This window comes from Xiphophorus couchianus, chromosome 7 (genome assembly GCF_001444195.1).
Source record: "Xiphophorus couchianus chromosome 7, X_couchianus-1.0, whole genome shotgun sequence".
Classification (NCBI taxonomy): Eukaryota; Metazoa; Chordata; class Actinopteri; order Cyprinodontiformes; family Poeciliidae; genus Xiphophorus; species Xiphophorus couchianus.
Window position 1 is genome coordinate 20,363,155 of NC_040234.1, and position 18,086 is coordinate 20,381,240.

The 18,086-nt window shown below is 37.5% G+C and overlaps 1 protein-coding gene across 1 annotated transcript in view; it reads right to left on the reverse strand.

The window, feature by feature from the left end:
- map2 (microtubule-associated protein 2) overlaps positions 1–18,086 on the reverse strand; it is an 84,821-nt gene that overhangs the window by 49,496 nt on the left and 17,239 nt on the right. Inside the window, exon 2 of the mRNA XM_028021906.1 lies at positions 9,405–9,457. The gene's annotated coding sequence lies outside the window, so the exon portion shown is untranslated. The remainder of the gene's footprint in view (positions 1–9,404; positions 9,458–18,086) is intronic.

Consider the following 18,086-nt stretch of genomic DNA (forward strand, 5'->3'; position numbering starts at 1 on the left):
AAAAAAACAACATTGCAGAATTTTTGAAGAAGAAAACCCAAGAGTAAAATTGCGGACCAAATTTGAGGCAATGTTTCTTCCAATTTGAATTAAACTTTTTATCCACAAAAATTTCCACTGAGTAGTTTTCCTACAAAAACACTCACTTCAAAGTAACTTTTTGATCAGTAGACATTTCTGGCCTAGTAACAGATGAGGTCTAAACTGTGACCTCCACATCATTTGTAAATTAAATATGCAATCAATGCTTTTCTCCAAGGCTGCACAATTGACAGTCTGACAGTTTCAGTATGACAAGTGTAACAATGACTGTCAGGTTTTTCACAGTTAGCAACAACTTCCTCCACTATTTTTTCCATATATGAGCACCCTTCACACATAATAGGAGTTATGAATTGACTGAAATGAAACCAGTGCCAGCCTACAGCTCAGAGATGCAAATAATCACAGGAGAAGACAGATTTTTTTTTTTTGTTATTGCTTCAGCTCTAGATCAGCTGAGGGTCACTTGTGAGTCACACATTAGACAGAGGCCTTGGACAGGGCTTTATTTCCTGTGGCTTGCTGCCCACACAGCATGCACTACCCCAGGAGACAACATACCGTAGACAACTTATGACACTTCATCTATCACCTCATAACTGCATTTTTAGTTACTTTTATAACAGTTCTAAGATGGCAGAGTGGCATAGTGGCCTCACTGTGGACATAAAAAACAATCAGAAACTTACAAAAACAATCTGTCAAATACTAGCCAGAAACAGCTTTAAATCACATGTTATAGTGATTTAAAGCAGCACCTGTGAACTCTCATTCTCAGTCAGTCATTCACTGCCATCCTCAGCATGCATGCTGAGGGTGGCAATCATCAAGTTACTGGATAGCAGCCACAGCTACCCTTAGGGACACTGACAGAGGCGAGGCTGCCATGCCATCTGACCACCACCAGCAGCACAGATGAAGTGTCTTGCCCAAGGACATGGCAGAGGTGGACAGAGTGGAAATCGAACACGAAACCCACCGCATGACCACTGTCACCACTATCTATTATATCTGGATATGTGAAAAATATTTTTTTCCTGCAGTCTCATGTCTTTTGTAAATGCTTCCTGAAGTCCTCAGTTTTCAATGGTATGACTCAGACAGCTATTTTAAATCTTTTTCCCATTGCACAAAACCCCAGCTTTTCTTAATAATAACAATAAGTCATTCCCTGCTGTACAAAGTGTGGGACCAAGAACAAAATAAACATCTGTTAATATCCTCCATCGTAACAAAGGAAATACATACTTTTTATGCAACATGCGGTTGAGTTTTTTGTTGTTTTTTATTTAAATTTCCCACTTTTGCCTATTTATAAGGATGGACCTTACCAGAGGGGCTGCTTTTCATTGGCTGATGCCCATTCTACGTGGTCACGTGTGTGTCCGTCTCACAAACACACCGTTAGCTTCCCGTTAGCTAAGTACAGCATAATGGCAGAACTGATACAACTTCTACACCTTGAAGCCTGTCTGCTACACAGTCTTACGTTAGCTAAACAGTTCAACATGCAATGTGTGCTGTATCTGACATACACTAAAGATTTTATTTTAGCAGAAAAGGCTTTGTACTAAACTGTTACTCGTGTTAGCCACTCTAGCACCAAGTACAGCTAGTCAATCAACCATCGCTGTGTTCAGGGAAGCGCTGATTAATAATCGAGAAATAAATATCAAGCCTGGAAACTTGATATTGTAACGGACTGAATGTTATGTTTTTCACGTAATCTTTGCTCGTCTTGCGGGGAGCAGGTGGTTGCCACGGTAACAGGTGTGCTTAAACTAAAAAGAGAGAGAGAGAGTGTAAAAAGGTAGGAGTGGTTTTGAGTTGATCACCTGTTCAGGTTATTTTACCTTTGTTTCCCTTTGCTGTGGCGCATTACAGCCGCTGTAGTTTCTAAAAGTTGGACTAATTACCTCATTCGTGAGTATACGTCATTCACAACAAACATCAAATAGAACAAATATATTTCAGAAACTTTTAACAAACAAATGGCTTCTACCGCGGTAATTATGTGAAATTAAATTAATTATAGCCCAACTTCAGAAGATTTGCCTTTACCTTTACAGAGCTCTTTGGTTCCTCCTATCAGTCTGTAGCTTCTCATATTGACGTCATCAAACCAAATTTCAGATCTACCATAACTGACTGACACCTGCTGGCCTCAGGTTTGCAACCAGCTTGTGACTGAGAAACCAGTAACCTCCTCCCAGATGATGACATGAACTTGTTAGTTCCTCTGTCCATTGTAGTAGCTGATATATTGTGAAAATCCGGTAGAAATGATGCACTAATCCAGTCGTGTTTACATAGAAACAACGCGCCGCGAGGCTTTGCTTGTGAGACTTGCGGTCACGTGGGTCGGTTGTGGGCGGAGCTTGGTAAGGTCCATTACAATGCTGAGCTTTACATTTTTTAGTTTTCTGTCAACATGCTGTCTTTCTGATCAATCCTAAAATGCACCAAAAATGTTTTTATAACCGACATATAAAATGCTCTTTGTTAGAAAAACCTCCACACTAAACATTTTACTGGTGCAGAAAGCTGTATTTTTATTTGGTCCTAATGTTGGGGCTTTGACTTTCAAACAAACCATTCTTGATTGATAACTCCAAAATTACTTCCAATTAGAAATGAATGGGAAATTACCACAATATATGTCATTATTGGAGAAAAGTATTCCTGTTATAAAAATAATTTGTTTAACATTAAAAAGCTCTACTTTATGATGTTTCCAAACCCCAAAATTGCCTGGGCTGGTTGCATGCCGTTTGAACTATTTTTGTGTTAAAACAGCAGAATATTAAATTAACTAGAAGTCAGCTATTTAATAAATGGTTTCATTCTTAAAGCAATATTTGTGTTTGTGGAGTCCTGAATGTTATAGTAATTTTTGAATAATTTTTATCATCACTTTTATGGTTATCACAATAAATAAATCACAGTAATATAATTTAAGCCCTTAATCGCCCATCGCAATTTCTTACAAATATGCAATAGGAGAGAGTCCTTATTGAAACCAAGATAGAATAAATTAATTTGTGCATTTTGTTACCAAAGAGATTAATTGCATTTAATATCATTCTTAAACCACAATGCATTTTTACAACTCACTAGGCACAATAAAGGTTTTATATCTACCATTTAGGATTCTCTTCATACTTATGGCCAGAGTGGCAATGCTGTATTTCTCTTATGCAACACACAAACACACAGAGATGTGACCCTGAATATACACACATCCTGATTAAGCACACGAACAGAGAAAGTGCTTTGTTGTGTCTCCTGAGACTGCACATCTTGCAGTCACCTGTCAGCCCTCATTTAATGTAGTCTGTAAAAGGTGGCACATGTGTGTGTGTGTGTGTGTGTGTGTGTGTGTGTGTTCGTCGATGTCTTTCTAGTGATCAAGCTCTGCTTGCTGTGAAAATGCAGCCACCTCATGTTTTGTGAATGAATCTACACAGAGCGGTATTTTGTGCTGATCTCTTGATGACTGTGAGAAAATAAAGTTTTAGATTATTCAGTACTATGAAAGTAGCTTATATAGAATATTTTATGTGAGAATCGTGTATTAATTATTAATGAATATGTGCTCTTGGACTATGGCCTTCACCTCCACCTATATGATACTGCAGTTTAAAGTTATCTATCTTTAGACTGCAGTCACATTCAGAGAAATATAACCATTTTGAACATTCTGCAGGGGTATCAAATTTTCACAATTTTTTCTTAGCTACTTCAAATCTGTAAGTTTTGAATAGTATTGAATGGATTACTATGAAGTTTAGCAATAATTCTAAGTAACCCGGTTTGGATTGACCTTGACTTTTCCTTCTGGGGCTGACATTTAGGTTTTTAGTCACACATTGCTCCAGTCACTGGAAGAATTGCTGTGATGTTTGTTTGGTCGATTGATTTCACCCTTAGGGTGACCTGCTTTGACATTTCAACCAGTGCCAAACCTAGGTCAACATTAGAACTGTTCAAAACTATGACGACAAGCACAAAGCATACATTAGGTTCATTGCTAACTATCTGGGCATGTTAGTCAAAGGAAAGTTTCCAGTGTCCCTGATAGCATGTCATTATACTGTTTGCCATTGGTCACCTGTTAAATACAATACAAACATTCATGGAGAGCCTTGCTCAGTATGTGGTAACACAACTTTTTACAACATTCTACTCTGGACTGTCCAATTAAATTTACTAATTCTATTATTTTAAAGCTGTATGAAGTGTGTGCTTCCTCTTTGCCTCAAATGTATCATCCATTTTCTCAATAAATCCCATCAGCCAATCAAATTCCTATAAAACTGCTAGATAGCTTAATGTTTCAATTCAAATTGTGCACATATTGAACTTCAGTTTGAACATGCTTGATCATTGGTGGGACACTTGAATGGCATTGTTAAATTAAAAGTCGTAATAACATGAATGAGGAAAATGCCAATAAGAAGATAAAATGAAGTAAGATGTGAAAGCTACCAAAAGATTCTTAAAATATTTTTTACCGTATTGGACAAAAGAAAAAAACCTTCAAATTAATTGTGGATATGAAATAAGTTTACTAGTAGAGTTCTTTCAAAAGGCAAACTGAGTGAATTTTAGCTTCTCAAGGGTTAACTTTAGTTAAGTAAAGGTGAGTTAGTTTAAAAAACTGATAAAACTGATTAATTTTAGTTGTTCTTACTATGTGGGCAGAGTTGATTATGTTAACATGTTTATTTATTTGTATCTACATGTCACAAACAAAAACCAGCATCCTTTATCTGAACAGACCTATATATATTTGAAATGCTCAAAAAGCAGTTTTTCAGTATGAAATACTAGGTCAAAGACAAAAGCTCATCTCAAACAACAATGCCTTTACAAAAAAATAAATAAAAGTCATACGAAACGTTCTCCTAAATCATGTGCAAGCCTTCCCTGAAGAGTTGCAGGTATTATAGTTGAGAAAGGTTGGCTTATTATGGGATGTTGCTCAACTGAATGTGCGTTAAGACAAACAAGCAGTTACATTTGGCAATATAGTATATTTTGCATACATGTTTAAATGTTTGATATGCATGCCACAATAAAGAAAAGGTGGGGGGGGGGGGGGGGGGGGCAAACCATGCAGATGAGAGATTGGAGAAAAGAGAGAACCAGGAAGGAAACATGGACAATAAAAGAGTCTAGCCTGAGGAGTGGGGGGAGTCTGGACCATTACATCACTGCTGCAGTGGCTGACAAACATCCCTTTTTCCCTCCCTGTCTCTCTCTCCCTCTCTTTCTCTGTGTGTGTCCTTAGACACCACCAGTGAATAACATTTACAGTGCTGTGAAAATGGGTAGGACCCTGCAAATATTTCCTCCATTTTTTGTTTTTGCTGTTTTGTCACACTTTAATGTTTCACATGAAACAAATTTTAGTACTGAATATCTTGGGTTCAACCAAGATAATTTGGTTACCCCCCAAATAGTTTCCACTGATGATTTCATTCATTAAGGGAAAAAAGCTGTACAAGCAGGTGAACATTCTCTGACAGAATATTCTGGTAGAGAGCAACATTTTTTGATTCCATCGATTATGAGTAGCCACCCAGGACTTGGGGAAGTGAAAAGCAGACCCAAACCCTCAATCTACCACCACCTCCACCATGTTTGACTGTCGGTATAACTGTCTCTTTCTGAAATGCTGTGTTAGTTTTAGGTCAGATGTTAGATGATCTACACCTGAGAAATTGTTGAGTTTTTGTGTCAGCAGTCCACAAAATAGATTCCTTAAAGTCTTATGGACGTTAGGGAATATCATCAGGATATTTTTCTGTAAATGTATCAGCAGCGGTTTATTTCTTGGAACACTCCCATGCATTCCATTGTTACAGAGTGTTTTTTATTGCTAAATCTTGGACACTGTCACCTTTTGGTTGACTTTGGTCTCTCCTGGGAAGGTTCATCACTGCTGTATGTTTTCTCCAAATATGGATTATTTGAATCATTTTTGTTTCACTGTAGTCCAAAAGCATTAGACATTTCTTACCTGAATTTGAACATTTCTTTTGCAAACTAATTGATGTCAATGACTTTGCTTTTCTACTGTTTTTTAAATATTTTTAGATGATGGTTGCTTTTTAAGATCTTTCAAAAATCATAGAACTTCTATTTAAAAGATGTATTACATCTCTAGGTCAGGTAATTATCAGGCCTTGGTTTGGCTTGTGAAATTGAGATAATTTTTAATCACAGCTAATTCGTGATTTTAAAATGGGAAGAATTTATTTTTCACAGGGTCCACTTGGTTTTCATAGCTTTTCTGCCTGAATGAATGAAACCAACAACTATGTTTGGTGACCTGAAACATTTAAGCATGGCATAAAAACAAAAGGAGAAAAAAATCTATAAGAAGCAAATATCTTCCAAACATCATCCATTTACTGTGAGTATTGATAAGTGTGACCAAGAACTAATATGGCAGCTTTTCTGCATTTTATTTAATGTTTATTATGTAGGAAAAGATCAGGAAAAGAAAAGGCTTAACATTTTTCATCTTTTTATATTTGAATAAAGACTAAAACATATTGTAAAGGGTTCAAACAAAGTAGCTGTAGCATAATCTTCAAGACCCTCGTCAATAATCACACGGAAAGGTGATTATCCTTTTAAAAGTAATAGTTTAAGAGTAAAAGAGTATCCAGAACTATCATCGTCATGGTAACACCCAAAATATAAGCTATTGTAAAAACAAACCACATTCTTCTTCATTCAGTCTCACATTACTCAGAGATGACAGAAAGATAAATTGTTTGCACATTTCACCCATAATTTTATCCAGCAGTTTCTGTTTTGTTCCCCCCCCCCTGCCCTCCAGTGTTTTTGTTTTATTTGTCTGTCTCTCCCCATCATTGCACTTTCAGATGTGGCAGATCCCTGACATCTACCTGACCCACCAGATCTTTATCTGACTTAACACTGAGCAATAAATCTTCCCAGGCTTTTTCTGACAATCTGCCAGATTGTTGAATTTAACAATAAGATACCATCAGCCTCCCTTCCTGCCTTCCTTGCTGCACCACCATTTTTGTCTTTATAATAATTAAGATACAGTATCAAGAGTGCAGCAGACCAAGGTCGGGACCATTTGGCTTTCAGGTTCAGCACCCAGCTTGTTTGATGGAGGGTGAGGAGAAAAGGAGGGTTTAAACAAAGAGGAAAAGGTCAAATAGACCTGCTGGGAAATGCCACAAACGTTTTTCCTCCATGAAGACAGTAGGGAAAAGAGACATGGGAAAGTTTTCACATCAATTACTCTCATTGCGTTTGAATTGTGCAAGAAAAATGGCTGCTAGACTGAAGGCATCTGAATGACCAATATTAGTTTTAGAATCAGAGATTTTTTGAGGAATAAAACACATATGGTCATATTTAGACTTTGAAAAAGAACTAAGCATTAAGGAAAGACACAATCAATGATAAGAAAGCTGCTTCAAGTTAAAACTATGAATTTTACCAATTTATAGTGTTCTTGTAGATATACCATAAATGTCAATCAGCTTCCCATCAAACAACAATCAGCAGGCAAGGTTAAAAAGATGGCTGGAAGCAAGAGTTGCACTTTTAACTGTGTTTCAGATCAAAATTAAGCTCATCAGTTCTCTAGCATGGGCAACAAGCAAACTCTGGTCCACCTGAGGGTGAACATCGCTCCACTTGCAAGTGATCCTTTAGCTAATTGTAGGGAATGCAAACAAAGACAGGAAGTTATCCTGCTCCACTCATTTCATGTCCAGAGCAACATGATGGACAGCTCCCTGTTTTGCCCGCCACTCGTATTGGGTAGGACCCAGTATGAAAACAAGAATTAAGTTTGAAGATAAAACAAGAAATTGCAAAATTGCATACATGTTGTGTTGTTGCCAATTTTGTTTCTTGAATTATTTGTTGTCATGCATGTTTTCCCTCCCAGTCTGTGCTGCTGAATGTGTGGCAACTGCATGTCCATGTAGGTTGGTTCACATTTAAAAGTGCAGCATTAAAGTAAACCAAACCATATGAAGGTGAATTGTGTTTATTAGACCTGCTCAACATCCATCAATTAATTTAGTTGTTGAGTAAATTCAGTTTTGTGGTTTGCTGTAAATATGAAAAGTACTTCACCATAATGGTGACAGTTTCAAGTAGAACAACATAACTTTGATGTTTTTATGTATTTGTTTTCTCCATGAAAAAAACTTTGTGTCTGGCAGCCCTGCATGTTAGTTAAGAGTAAGCAGTTTAGTCTGTTATGGGTTTTGCACATTCATTACTCCTCTTTGTCTTCCTGCAACAGATGACTGAACATTAAATAAACCCTAATTACATTTCTTCACAATTTTGCTCATTTTGTTCCTATCAAGTCCCATATGGACTGACACTTGCTCTCAGTTGCTCACTTCATCTTCCATAGCTGTCCTCAAGATTTACCTCAGTCTGCTAATTTTGTCCCGAGAAGAAACAAAAGTAACTTTCACTTGAAGCTGAAAACAGAATATGGTTAAACCACAATAGTTAGACTCTGGGTAGCCCTGCAGTTTAGCTTCAAATAGCAATTTGTTAATAGCAAAATTAAGTTAGCCTAGTTTAGAACTTGCAATTTGTTGACACCGCTCAAGGGATCATGAGCAACATCAGAGGTACACATAAAACAGCTTCAAGAACCATGACTATAGATCTTTGTTTTCTTTCAGCGCTTGGCACAGCTTAACCCAGGTTGCTGCCGACATCAAATAAAAACAACATCAAGATCTCAATCCTGAGTAAATTAAAGCCTCTGACATACCTATGGTAGTATTAGGAAATGTTTTTTTGTGATCCAAGTGCTTATGTCGGTGTTAAAATAATGACATTTAATTTCGATATCTGTAGCAATAAGAATATTTTGAATACTTTGCAAGGTGTATTTACTAAATGCTGACTTGAAGGCGGTGAATATTTATGCAATCAATTTTTGACATTGACATTTAAGGGATTTTTTTTTTCTCTGTTTTTGGTACAGAAAGCCTGTAAATGTTGATTGTGACTGCATAAGCAGAGAATCCTCTAGTTCCCAACATAAAAACACACACTGAATATACAAATATCAAATTTGATTTGAATACCTGAAAACCTTTGTTTTCATATGGTCAAGGTGACTGACACAGGGAATGAAACAGGTGTGACTCGAGAGAGTTGTATGTTTTCTTCTGCTGCTGGTTTTGAACTGAGACAACAACTGAATCAATATGAAGATGGGCACACATAGTGATGCAGCATTTTTGCAGCAGCATCCAAGGGCATACGTAGTGAGGAGAAATAGGAGAAACAGTAGACCAAAAGAGAGAGGCAGAGGTTTTAAGGCTCACCTGGCTAGTTTAAGTGATGTCCGTGTCTCGGCAGAGAGGATAACATCTGAGACCTAAGAGAACAAACAGGGATAAAGGCGGGAAACAGCAGTGAGGGAGGAGAAAAAACAGGAGAGAGAGAGAGATTAGACTTGGTTGGAAGTACTTTGGGAGTGCAGTTTAAGGTGACAATTCAGTAAACACACACACACATACACACACGCTAGGCAATTTGATGAAAAAGAAGTAGCTGTAGATGCACAGGTGAGAGAAAAAAGGTGAGCAGAGGTTTATGTGGGAGGGTAAGACCAACGCTGGTTTGAATTCAACCAAGGAGTGAAAAGGAGTCGTGTTCTGGCTGGGAACAGGATACAAAAGAAGAAAGGGATGATGTGACAGTAGGAAAGAGAAGCTTCTCAGCGAGAGTGGGTGTTTGCGTCTGTTAAAGCCACATGTGCAGCATTCATTCGACTGCAGCCACAGTAACAAAAAAGGCCTCCTCACTTTCCTGCTACCCTCATTTCTCACACACAGTGAAGTTGCTTATGAAAGTATGAGAACGACATGCTTCATTTATAAAAACACACAGCTGAAGATGAGCGCAGATACAACACAAGTGGCTTTAGTTTAACTCCCATTGGTCAGATTTAATGGAAAATGAAGGCTGTGGCCAAGAGGGGTGTCACAAATCTAAAAAGTCTGGATATCAGAAATCACCATAAAGTTACCATTTCACTCATTTTTTCCAGATAGGCTAAGTATTTCTACTCAAATACCATGTTTCATTAGCATGATACAGTTTTTTTAGTGATGCATTTAAATGTCAAATATATGGAAAATCCCTAATACGATTGCTATGATGAACTGGAAATCTGTCCTCATTGAGCTACATCTTTGCAGCCTCCCCCACTTGTTTCACCATTGTCTTATATTTTCATGTTATATTTGGTTTTCCTTCTTCGTCTCTGCCCAAACTAAAGACTGTAAATAAGCAAATATAAAACAAACCCTGCAATAACAGATGGCATGTGTTAAATCAACAGAACCAAATATTAGTTTAAGGGGGTCCCGCACAGAATTTTGCAATATAAATATGTGTCAAGAAGTGAGCTGAAGAAGTAGGTCCAAGGCACAGACATCCATTTGAAAAAGGCATTTTAGAAGGTTAAAATAAAAAATTAGCCAGGGGCATAGTTTATGCAACTAAACATACTAAAGCTACATTAAACTTAAAGCAATGGTCAAGGTCAACTAAGATTTAAATGCAAGTAGCAATAATACAGAATAACAGTTCAAACCAAAAGGCAAAAATAATAAGGAAATAAATTCCAATGTACAACAAACAAGAAGAAACTGGTCAGATAGGAATGAACTGGTATGGCAACACATTTGTAACAGTAATGGCAAGACCTATCATGAAACAATAAAGCAATGATGAAATAAACAAAAAAAATGAAACCGCAAAGAAAACCAAAACCCAAATACCTGAGGATCATATTAGGGTCTCATTTTCTATTTTTTTCTTATCTTACTTTTGCATAGCAAAATGTCTCCAAAATTTGTTTTAGTGTTCTATTCCAAGATGTACACTAAATCTGTGTATGGAAGGCACTTTAGTCTCTTGCAGTTAAGGAATTAGATATTGGTACCAGGCCTATGAGAATATGTCAATACTCTGGATTATTCATGCAGTACAATGGCTAACAAAAAGCTGTGCTGGACTGGTGGCAGCCCCTCTTCCTGCAGCTGCATCAACCTTAACAGTCACCCCTCTCTCAAGAAATCAATAGGTTGCCCTCTACCATTTTCTGCCTGTTGTTTTGTTAAAAAACAAGAGCTATTCTTTATCAGATCAAATGCAACTTGACTGTAATTGGATTCCAAACAAACACACCGGCTGAACCCATCTATGGTCTTAGATTTATTTATTTTTAACATTAAAAGCATATTTTTATGCAGACAGCACCACCAGCACTGGGGTAGCCACAGATGCCAAAAAATATGAACTTGCCCATTAGTTCAAAAATGAAACGGTGTGTTCTGTTTTAAATCAGTATAGGATGATCTGTCTTTCTGAGTTATCTTGAATACAACCTTTGTCCTTGGTAATCAATCTCTTTAAATATGAAATGTGAATCATAATATTTGCTTGAGACCAATAAATCAGTTGTGTTAAACATAGGATGCATCACTTGGGACATGGTAATTGTCATGCCAACAGGAACAACAAATAGGCCTGACCCTGATAGGCATCCTTTATGTTACTTGATAAGTGGCAGTCCTAACCGACATGGACACACTGATGACATCACTTTTAAATGGATTTGTAATGCTGCTTTGACTCCCTCTACCTTGTTAACCTTGCTTTGGTTGCTCTTTGCGTAAATGTTCTTCATTACATTCAATAATGTTTTATTCATTTTCACTTTTTGCAGTCAAGTTCAAAACTTTCCGTTTGATAAGCAGGAATATGTGAAATATAGATGAAGCAATCCTAGAAAAAGGCTATTTAATACTAAGCATTACCTCTTAAACTGAGGCTGTGGTGGTTTTCTGTGGGCTACTATAGCAGCAGGGTGTGTGATATATGTCTTATTTGCTTTCTTCATGAAAGGGAGCCCCAAATTTACTGTGTCTTTAACAAGAGGTTGTGAGGCAACTCTGGTGCTCCAGCTGTGAAATAACTATAATTTCCCAACCCGCTAAAAGCCAGACAGTAGCACAGAGTCTTCAAGGGAATAGGGGGATGTTCTGAGGATGAAATGAGAGACTTGCCCAGACCCTGCTAAACATTTCCCCAATTTCAACCAGTAAAAATTGCAGTAACAGTTTATTTCAGCATAAAACATTTTGCTACTAAAGACTGTGAACATTTGCAGCCTCTGGCTCAACAATTTCCTCCATGATTTTAAAAGGCCACTTTCACAAAATAGGGAGAAACGTCACATTTTAATTCACTAAGAGGTGCAATCCAACCAAAACGTCTTTCCAGAGATGCTTTCACAGCAGAATCCTCAGCAGGCTTTTGGACGCTTATCAGCACAGTCTGTGTCATCCATGTTGCTAGGCAACACTGAAGCTAAATAGATGTTGGCATGATTCAAAAGAAGCATCTTATAATGTACTAACACCAACGTCACGAAAGAGATGACAAAGGGAACACATTGACAGCAATCCCTTGAGACTTCATTAAAAATACTAAAGGTCATTCGGCCTCATTCTGGCGTTGTGGCAGGCCTTCTGCCACCAGGAACCAGCAGAAAGGAAAATAAATTTTAAAAAAAAACATTTGATGAAATACTCAGCATTTAGGAGTTGAAAGGATCAATAGAACATAAAACTAAATCATGCTATACTTAGTAAAAAAAAAAAAATCATCTAATATTTCTGGTTAAGTCTTGTTTGCAGTACAGTCTACAAGTAACACTTCTCAAGGTTGAAGGACACAAAGAGATATTTAACTGTTACTCTGTAGGTAATAAAGTCCACTGAGTCCTCTAATCTGGTCTCTTTTCTTCAGCTATGCTGAAGAAAAGAATTTAGATCTGAGAATTTAGAATTTAGATCTGAAAACCTAAGATGAAGGATCAAAGTTGATTTTGGGTCAGGTGAACCATTTCTGTCTTGAATTGTTTTTAGGTATGGATTAGCATCCTGCTGACAGATCTGGTGTTGACCCATTTTCAGTTTACTTGTACATTCACAGAGATGTTTCTTTAAATTGTTTTTGGATTTCAAACTGTTTCATGACACTATAGAGACTAAAAAGTAACTGGCCCACAATAACAGATCCTCCACCATATATAACAAATGGCATGAAGTGCTTTTCTACATAATAATTGCTCATTTTATTATGAGCCCATCTGAAATGTTGTCAAGAAAATCCGAGCTCATCCCACTTCCCCATGCTGGAGATTTTAGTTTAACAGTAATAATAAATAAAGTTATCTTTAAAATGAATCACTCAAGTGACATCAAGGCCCAACAGTAGACTTAAGTGTCAATAAAATAAATCTGGTTGTGTGTGTTGTTATTGTCTCATGCAAACTTTGCTTTAATTCTACTTTTTTCTATCTAATCATAAGAAATCATAGTCAGTCAGAGAGATTCATGAAACAAGAAAAGCAGGTTTCCTGGAAAAAGAGGAAGTTTCCAGCCTGCAGATTTATAAAAATAGCTGAGACTATTTTAAAGCATGAAAGTTTTAAAAAATTAAATCTAAACATTTTGAGTAATTTGATAAGATTCAAAGTAAAATACTTATATTAATATTGATTTACTTGTAATAATACTTACACTTATATTTGTGAGAACACTTATAAGAAAAACAAGCAAATGTAACTTTGGTATCAAATAATTAGAATAATAGATTATTCTTGGTTTCTTTTCAGAAAACATCTGTAATAACTCACATTAAGATTATAATAAGAATAATTAATAAGTTATGGTTATAAAATTATAAATGAATGCTAAATCAGAGAAGCTAAAGAAAATAAATGTGATATAAATGTGATTTTGACATTGAACTTGAAATGGTGTAAAAGGTTATAAAACTGCAATTAAACATCACTGATATGTTGGAGGTAGATGGTAGGTGAAAGGTGACAGGCTAAGGGAAACAGGGGAACTAACAGGAGAGCAGAGATGATCAGCACCTTATTTGGACATAGGAGGTTGAGCAACCCTGAGACATTAGCACAGACATCATGACATGATGTCTCTTAAGACAGTGACGGATATGAGATCATCTGTCTAAGCAGACAGATAAACCCTATATAAGGTGGGTGCAAAAGAGGAACCGTTCGTTGGATCCTCCGGGCAGCTTCGAGCCAAGATCGAGATGGACAAAGAACTCTGCAGCTGAAGAAGAGCCGGAGCCACGGAGCCGAAGACTGTCCTGCTCATGGAGACCAACCCGTCAGGCCCACAACCTGTGGCTTCGAATCGCACTTCTCTCATCGGCTGGGTTCAAACCCCAAAGACAAAGATGAAGACAAAGACAAGGAAGAAGAACTGGTGCCTTTTTTCCTGCCAGCACCAAGTCCTGTGTGACCTCACCATCCATGCGGAGAAGAAGTTCATCGGACCTACAGAGATCCCTGCCTTCGTCGATCAACTTCCTCCTCCTGCTGCCGCACCTTCTTCGTCGTCGTGCCAGGTCTGGGGTTCGAGGCGTCAAACTCCGTCCGTCTCGCTCTAAGGTTCCTTTTTTAGTTCTCAGTGTCAGCAGTAGGGAAAGATAGACTAGATGATTGATTTTACTTATTTGATTATTTCTGCTACTGAATTAAGCTGTACTGACCCTTGCAAAAATGCCTTACTAATAAAATATTTAGCATAAAGAAAATCTAAAGATGTTGTGGACATTCAGTTAATGAGTCACCTTAAAGTTCTTTGATGGTTGTAAAATAGCTGTGATGTTTGATTCTGGAGAGGAAGAGGTGGAAAATGTTTTTAGGTTGCTGGTAGCCCATATTTAAAACATCATCCTTGGGACTCGCCCGAGTTACTAAAACCTACCTGGTTCAATAACAAATGCAAGTTGTAAAATAGAGAACGAGCGACCGTTAACAGGTGTGCTCTGTGAAACTAGTTGGCTGTAGGCTGCTCAGTCTGGCTAATTCACAGGGGGAAGAAGGGTGGGACACCTGGATGTAGGCCGTCAGATAACCAGGCGAATCGTTTCTCGAAACCAGCTTAAACAGAGTTTACTTCAGTTCTGGACAGGGTAAATCCCAGCAGATTTAGGAAACTCAACGGACCCGTTAGACGGAGAGCTGGTAGCACATCTCCCCTCTCAGAAGAGGAAGTACGAGAGTGAGAGAGTAGAGACAGAAAGGAGGGGGGGGGGTGTTGCGCAACAACAATGTTTACTACACAGGTCAATCCCAAAAAGCAGGCAGCATTGCAAAGATTATGTTCTTTGATTTCTCCATAGCATTTAAAACAATTCAGCCTGATTTGCTTCGTCAAATACTCCAGAAGACACAAGTGAAGGCCTCAACAATAACCTGGATTAATGATCACAAGGCAAACAGACCAGTTTGTGAAACTGAATGGTCATGTGTCTAACCAGGTGGTCAGCAGCACAGGAGCTCTATACACTTCTGATCTCCAGTACAAAACAGACTCCTGTTATCAACAGAAATATTTTTGATGACTCTGAAGTCGTCAGGGTGCAACATAAATGGTCAAGAAGAAAAGTACAGAGAGGTGACGGGCCGCTTTGTTGCATGGTGTGGAAACGATCATCTTATCTTGAATGTGAACAGAGCAGATCTCATTTCTTAAATCCCTCAAGATTTTAGTTAAGGTTAAGAATATTATAAACATACACAGAAGATGTGTCTTTAGGTCTGTTGTGGAGAGTGAACTGTCATCTGCCATCATCTGTTAAGGTTTCAGCATCAAAGTCCGGGACTTAAAAAGGCTCAGCAACCTGATTAAGAAGACTGGTTCTGTTTTGGGGACTACTGAGGAACCACTGGAGATGATGGTACAAAGAAGGATTCTTTAAAAGAAATTATGGACAACCCTGAGTGTCCTCCTCATGACAACAAAGTGTCTTCAATTAGAGGATTCTTCAGATTCAGATTTGATATAATACAGACCGCTGCTAGATCCTTCCTGCCCACATCAATCAGCATCTACCACAGCTCTTTAAAGAAAATTAGATGAGTTACAACAACATTTAACTTCCCTCTGGAATTAAGAAAGTGTTTTTAAATTGAATTGTATTCTCATCCAACCAATGCAGACAGCTCCCAAAAAAGGCCCAGTAGATTTTAGCAAAGTCCACATTTACATTGTGATTGTGAGACAGAAAAGGCTTTATTGTAGCATCACTCCCCAACAACTGCCTTACCATGCTATCTCAATATCTATTTCAGTAACATTTATTTATTTACTGAATATCTATAATAGTGAGAAGCAAGTTGGAGAAGAAAATACTGGGACTCTGAAGATGTTTGGCTGAATTTTAGGGCAGCTTTTAATGTAAACTGGGCAAGGATGACCTTGAGTATTATTGTAACACTATGATCTAACAGAGGTGAAAGAGGGCTAGGCGATTGAGGGAGACGACGATGGACGATGTTGTGATTTAACGGATATTTAATAGAGTATTCCTACATTATCTGAGAGGGCCAGACAACATTTAATATGTTGTCTGGCATATAACATGGCATTTTTTAAATTCAGGCCACATGATTGCTTACTTTTCTGCCACATATCTCTGTGGCACAATATTTAAATGTACATGTTATCCTCATTTTCAACTCACAACAGCTTAAGATACTGACTGTGTGTGTTTTTAATTTACATAAGTAGAGTTTCAATTAGACTCAACTGTATTTGTTCAAAACAACCTTTCCTATTTTCTAATTAGATTTTCATTTTGTCCTTCAGCCAGCAGAGGGTGCAAATGATTGGGTTGGAAAGAAAAAATGGTTTAGCAGAAAGAGAGAAAAAAAAAACTATAAAAGATGGAAAGAAAAATAATCACCTTCAATGAGCTAAAGGCCATCAGTTCTGAGCTCCCAAGTGGCCAAACCTGGTATTGGTCTATAAATTGCTTAACACTTCTAAGATGGATATCAGCTTGTGTTTATGTGCTTGTACAAAGCCATAGTTTATATAAACATAGTTAATTCTAATTTTCCAAAAATCCGGTATTTAATGTGCGAATCCTGTATATGAAAAAAATAAGCTCTTAATTTCCCCTCAGAGATAAAAAAGAAAAGAAAATCCCCTCTGAAAACAAGTTGCTTTCACACCAAATAATAGAGCACTTTCTCTACCAGTAGAGAAAGTATGTTTCCTGTTAAGCTCAATTGGCTGTGTATAAAGGAAGACAGTAAAACTAATAAAGGCTTCACACAATAAAGGACACGTTATCCATCTAAAATTAGACTTTTTTTCCTTCTCTTTTTGACACTTATTCTCCTGCCCTCACCTTATTCAGCTTCTTTACGCTGCTTTTCTTCTCAGCATCATTTCTCAACAGCCTGACACCATATTTAGTGTCAAATAAAATGCCTGCCCTGTCTTTCTTAGACACTGTCTGGTTTTAGACGGCAGTGCACTTTGCAACTAAACCAGCGTTTTCACAGCTTCCTTGAGTTTGTGTGGGCTGATCTAAAAACAGCACTGGTCAATTACTGCATGTTATAAGGAAACTAATGAACACATTGCATAAAAACTCACAATGTCTCTTGGTGCTCACGCAGAAACGCAAACACTCAAGCAAACGACTTGCAAGCTGATAGCGTTCACTGTTTGAGACTCGGTGAATTCAGCTTTTGTTGCCACTGAAGAGATGCTGTGTGTGATAAGAGGGGTTTGTGCTTTGGTACAACAAATGCTCCAAAGTTTTCAAGTCTGGAAGTGTGAAACCTACCAACTGTATGTGATAATTCACTACCACTACTACAGCGTACTCACATTTTTTTTTGTTTCAGACATCAAGACTTAACTTGCTTAAATTCTTGCATAACATGGCACCGTAGGCCTCACAAGATGCTCAAGATGTAAAAATAACTGAACCAATTCATGATCACTGCTATGCAAATTCATTCAAGTCTGACATTATAGGTCTAGTAATATGCATGTGAAATGGAAATTAAATATTTGTAAAAAATACAAGAAATAAAAGATTAAATGATAAAAATGTTATGCATTGCATATGTTGGTATACACTTTGAA